Raw genomic sequence first — 6487 nt, 5'->3', positions numbered from 1 at the left:
TTGGCTTCACTGATGTCCTGAGGTTTCTCATCCAAACTCAGCTGGAGCTACCAGACCTGGCTTTCCTAACAAACGCCCACCCAGCAGCCCGAGTTACACACACGTTTCGGATCCGTAGACCTCTGAAGAGGAAGGCTGCTTCCCTTCTTCAGCTGTAGAAACTGGAATGTAAACTTAAGAGGAAGCCCCCCCCGCCCCCCACTTTGGAACGGCGAACTCCAATTACTGTATCCTTGTAAGGCTACATGGCGGCTGTGGGTGTACGGGGCACTCCCATCATGGAAAGCCTAACGGCAAACACTTCCCTGCCCGCTAATTCTCCCCTAAAATGCTCCCTTCTAGAAGACCTTCACTGGACAAGCCCCAGATGGATAGTTGCAGGGGAGAACCGGCAGGCATGGGATGGTCTACATGCAAATTCCATATTTAATTTTTAACAAGTAATCAGAATCTACTCACAACAACTGCTGACGATGACACCGAAGCGCTGGGGAAATGAAAGTCACTTACAGGAACAAGCGGAGGGCGGGCTTCTCCACCTAATAATCGGAGGACTTTAATCATACTATATTTGAGGACTTCAGAAAAAATCTACTCACAACAACTGCTGAAGGTGAGGCACACTGAAGCACCTGGGAAAGTGTTAAGTGTCAGCTTTACTAGGTGGACCAGACAGGAAACAGGACCAGATGAGCTAATTCTACTTTATTGTAAAGCTAAATTGAACCTTGCATGTCTGAAAGTACATTTCTCCTCCCCTCTCCTTTTACAGCCTGAGAAACTAGGGAGGGTCTCTTCTGAGCCTTTTGCCCCACCCAATATGCAACCCTTGGCCATGCAGTCTCTTATCTGACTGTTCCCTAGACAGTATCTTGTGCCTGGACTTTCAAGGTCTTTCTCACATACCATTACAGAAAGTAAGTTACAGGAACAAGTGGAGGGCAGGATTCCCATGCCTAATAAAAGGACTTTAATCCTACCATATTCGAGGACTCCAGAGCAAACTTCCTTATTGCCCCTGCAACTTTTGCAGCAAGTAACAGTTTGGAGCCAGTAACCTGCTGCGTATTCAGAAATGAGAGCAAAGCTGCCTGCCCAAGTCCTGCTATTCCCAGGCTAAAGCGAAGCCTTGAAATCAAACGCATCCCTCGGCATCTATTTCCTATCCCCCAAAGTACGTAGGCCGCTTGCCTGGAGGGGCTCATTTCAGCCTCTTGGAGTCTTCTACGACCTTTGCAGGAAATAACCAGTAATAAAAGCAGCAGGACGCGCCTTGCGATCACCCCCTCCCTGCTTTTTCCCCGCCGTGCTGTTCATCTAGACCGCGTCCCATTGAGATGACCCCCCCCCGCGCTCTCTACAGCCGTCGCCTCGCTCTTTTCGGCCCCTGACCAGGCGAACTCGCGCGGCGCGAAGGGGAGGCGGGAGGGGGTAGAGCCCCGCGTCCGATCGCGCTCCGTGGGAAACTCTCCCGCGTTTAGCGGGAACGGCCGGCGGGAAGGCGCAGAAGTGGCTTCCGAAAGACGCGCACGGCGGCACCGGGACATCGGAGGCAGCGCTCGCGTGCACGCGCTTGCCTCCCACTCGCATTTTACTCTCGGGGTGCTGCACGTGGCCCGACTGGCCTTTAAGAGCAGCGAAGGAAGTGCGAAACTTTTTAGTTTGATGTTTCTTTCCTCCTTTTATGGGAACCTTCCACGTAAAGACTCACTTTTACACTGCGGGCCGGTTCAGTGAGCCTCTTAAATCCTGCCCTTCGGAACGTAAGAACGTCCTGGCTGGATTATACCAAGATTAGGCCATCTTTGTCCAGTGTACTGTGTCCCCAGGGGCCACCCAGTAGAAAGGGCACAGGTGAGAGAAGAAACGTGGGGGCAGATGTCTGGTGATGGCTTCTCTTATTCTTGCCTCAGCCACCTACTGCGGAATGAAAGAGGCTAGGCCTGCAAGCAGGAAGTACAATTTCAGCTAGAACTTAATCCCTGCGAACCAAACCTGACCTCTCCACCCATCACTGCTTTCTCAATGTACAGCTCGATTAGGAACATCACTTGCCACTGAGAAGGCATTTATTTGAAGAATGGACTGAACTATGCAGGTCATCACAGCTACGAGCAGAGCGAAGCCTTTGGCCGCAATGGGTGTGACCGCAGCGGGGATGAACTGCCCCCCTCCTGAGTAAAGTCTCTTCAGGGGATTGAAACACTTCCTTGCACATCTTAACAGCACAGACCAGGAATTCCTGGGTCTTGGGGGTGGGGACAAACTTTCCACCCTCTCAGTGCCCTGCACGATTCGAGCCACCTGGATTATGTTCCCCTCCGTACCTTCCCTCCGTACCGTTTTGCTAAGCTAAAAGGTTTCAGATATAGTCCTCTTCTCAAAAGAAAGGTGTTCTAGAAGCCCTCTGATCATGTTGATGGCCCTCTTCTGCATTGTGTTTGGCAACAGTTGTGTCTTTTTTTATCAAATGTGATTACTAGAATGGTATATAGTATTCCAGCTGTAGACCTAGCATAGATTTTTATAAAAAACATTACAAGATTGGCACTTTTATTTGTAACCTCTTTCCTAGTGATCCATAGAATGGCTTCTAATAATGATCCCTAGCATGGATCCCAAAACACTCTTTGAAATGCTTTTTTTCATAAAACTTTATTAAATTTCAATGAGAGATAGAATATAAAAAAATAGGAAAAAAAGGATTGAGAAAAGATCAGAAAGAAAGCAAAATTAAGAGTGCAGAAAAGAAAAAAAAATAGAAAAAGAATAGCTTCCAACTTCCTTTGGTACAGATACAAATATAAGATATATTAACCATTGACAAGTATGACCTTCCATTTCCAATTCTCTCATTTTCGGTTTAGTTCTCCAAAAAAAGTGAATAAACTGGTATATGTCAACCATGTTTGTTTAACTACCACTTCACTTCTAAAAAAAGCTTTGGGTGACAACCATAAAGGAATTTTGGGAGACAGTCTTGCTTTATACTTATTCCAGATCCTCAATATGGCACGCCTAATAAAGTGAGTTTTGAAATCTATATTGACCTTAAGTTTGTTGTACCATAAATAACCATGCCACCCAAATCTTAAATCATGTCCTTCCAACTCCAATATCCTCCTATTTCTCAAAGTCACCCCATCTTTCATCCATAGCAAACAACAGGCAGCAAAAGAATTTTAAATCAGGTAATCCTAAGCCACCTCTTTCTTTAGCATCTTGCAACAATTTATATTTAATTCTTGGTTTTTTGCCTTGCCATAAAAACTTAGAAGTATTTTTTTGCCATTGTTGAAATGGTATTATCAGTCATCAATATCAGTATTGTCTGGAATAGAAACATCCTGGGTAAAACATTCATCTTAATTATTGAAATTCTTCCCAGCTGTGACAGTTGTAATTTATCCCACCTCAATAAGTCTCCTGATATCATTCCATACCTTAACATAATTATTCTGGTAGGACATGCAATTCATATTAGTCAATGTAACCCCAAGTTATTTAACCTTTGTCTCAATTTTAAAACGGTCTTTTTCATCAAAGTCTCCTGATCTTGTACATTCATATTTTAACCAATATCTTTTGTTTTTTGTTTGTTTACCTTAAAACCAGCTAGTGCACCAAACTCATTCAATTTCTTCATCAAGTGTTCAATACCATTCAAAGGCTCTTGTAGAATCAAAACTAAATCATCAGCAAAGGCCCTCAATTTATAAGTTGCTTTTTAAATTTTCAAACCCATTATTTGCTCATCCTGTTTAATGTCTCTATTCCACACTTCCAAGACCAAAATAAAAAGCAAAGGAGGTAGAGGGCATCCTTGTCTAGTCTCCTTTTGTATCTCACATGGTTTAGTTAAATCACCATTAACGATAATGTGTGCCTTCTGAGATGTATGTATCGACTTAATCTCGTGAATAAAATTCTCCCCAGGGTCCATATCTTCCAGAATTTTAAACATAAAGGACCAATTCAAATTATCAAAAGCTTTCTCTGCATCCAGAAAAATCAGTGCTGCTTGTTTCTCATTATGTTGTTTTAAGTACTCTATTATATCCAGTACAGTTCTCACATTTTCTTTTAGTTTTCTTTTTGGTAGAAACCCACATTGTTCATCATGAATAAAGTCCTGTAAAATCTTATTTAGTGTATCAGCCAATATGAAATACTTTTGGAACATTTTCTGGTGAATCCAGTAAACACAAAACAGTATTTTCTGATGAATTAACTTCAGTCAAATCCTAAGAGGGATATTTTGCATTTCTTCCTGTTAGCGACAAAACTCGAAACAAATTAGACTCCAACAGTCCTTGAGTTTAGAAATAGAAAAAGACTTTATTTCGCTCTCCCTCTGAGCTTCTACGGTTTGCAAAGCGTGGTGGTCTTTCCAGGAGCACGATGCAACATGTCCAAAAGAAAAGCCACACCATACAATATTTCAAGTTTATTTTTATACATTTTCCTGTCCCGTCACTCCTCTTTATCCATTTCCCCATTGGCTGGGTACTCTCAGACTTACAATCTTCCGGCTGCCTTTGTTTTAAACCATTATCATATTAGGTGATGTGTTTAGCCGTTGCCCTGATAAGTTTAGCCATTACCAGATGATGAGTTTAGCCATTGCCATGATAAGTGATGAGTTTAGCCCTTATCATTTGATGAGTTTTCCCCATTATCTCCTCCTGACTTCGTGTTGGTTGAAGTATTTAACATGACGTTGCTTTTGCTCACTAGCTTGAACTTATTTACACATTAAAATCTTTACCTCTCATAATCCCCTATTGTAACAGGCTTTCCAGTCTTTAATTCAAGCCCTAGCAGTTCATTTGGAGGGAAAATTACAGTCAGGTGTTTCAATCAATGGGGTGATAATCAGGTGTGAGTGTGGGAGGTCCTGCTTACTTAAAGAACAGCATTCTGGGTATTCACTCTCTGATCTTCCTAGTGCAGGAATGTGGAGGTGTGTTAAGGGTGGAACAAAGCAGATTTCTCAGGACCTGGCCGGGGGGGATAGTTGTTGATGCTCAGCAGGCTAGGAAAGGTGACAAAACCATTTCCAAGCGTCTGGACTCCAGCATTGATTGAAACGCCTGACTTTAATTTCCCCTTCAAATGAACTGATAATCCTAGAGGTTCCCAGCCTTTTGCCACACACAAGTATGTGGCTTCGGATCATTGTCCTCAAGAAGGAAATGAGCAGGTATAATGTTTTTGACTCATTTGTTTAATTGGGTTCTCTTTATCTAGTTTTAAGCCTTGTGTGGAAAACAGATCATGTTTTCAGTCATATTTATGCAGAAATATTGAAAATTCAAAAGGGTTTACACACTTTTAAGCACCACTGTACATCAGCCTTACAGAGGAGTGAAGTGTGTGTCTTTAAGGGAAATGCAGTCTGTGGGACTGGGTAAAGTTGATTGTAGGAGAAATGCAATTTATTAAGGACTGAAAAATCTGTAATTCTCTTATGGACCATGTTAGACAAGGCTGCACGTTTTCTATTGCCTGCTGAATGAAGTTTCTCCTTGTCTCTGAGACCACATGTTGTGAATGAAAACCCTTCTCCCTCCTAGGGCAACAGAGGAAAGCATGGGGGCAAAGAGCTATTACGTTCCCATTGGCTGTAGTAGTGCTTTAAATCACAGCTATTCCTGATTTCTCCAAACCAGGTTGGTATAAGTCATAACATTTTCATGCCTATTTTCTATCTTGTAGGCATTTTTGTACAATTCTCTTAATAGCTACATTTGCCCACGTACCATTAGCCTGGTAGAAATCCATGTATACTTTTACAGAATATAAGTTATATATATATACAGAATATATTTTACCCAATGTGCATATTCTGCATACAGTTTTTAGTTGCAATTGCACTGCAACATTAAAAAAAGAGCAAGTTCATTGTACGTGAGCATTGTGGATCACCTTATAGCTGCAGATATGAATTCTGGAAATGTTTACAAAATCAAATGGAACCGATTTTTCATTAATTTGTACTCAGAATTGAATTCAGCTTTGGAAGAGAAGCACTTTTTAGGTGAAGTTTTGGAGAGTGTCCCCCTGTTCACTTAAAAACTGCTGTGATACTAATAGAAGACAACTGGAAATGAGCAAGAGAGTTCTCATCAATTAAATCTATCAAAATACATTTGGCATACTTTTTTTTTTACAAAAAAATGAATTTAGTCACATGTACTTTAAGAGGGGAAAGACACATTTTAATATTTTTTTAAAAAGCAAGATTCAAAAATGCAGATGGATGTAGAAAGAGCTGAATGGATCTATGGGTAAACACATGTGAAATATCACAGGCTGGATATTGATTCATCTTGCTGTCCATAGGTTATACATCTTAGATTAACAGGTTAGCTAATGCAGGCCCACAGCTGGTAAAGGAACATTTCAACATTTTATTGACAAAGCTGTCTGCTATGATCAAAGATTGCTTCAGGGGAATGCAGGCATGTGGCAATAGCAAGCACCC

Source organism: Candoia aspera, chromosome 1, assembly GCF_035149785.1.
Source record: "Candoia aspera isolate rCanAsp1 chromosome 1, rCanAsp1.hap2, whole genome shotgun sequence".
NCBI lineage: Eukaryota > Metazoa > Chordata > Lepidosauria > Squamata > Boidae > Candoia > Candoia aspera.
The sequence above is the reverse complement of the archived record's forward strand: the minus strand, read 5'-3'. Positions refer to the sequence as shown.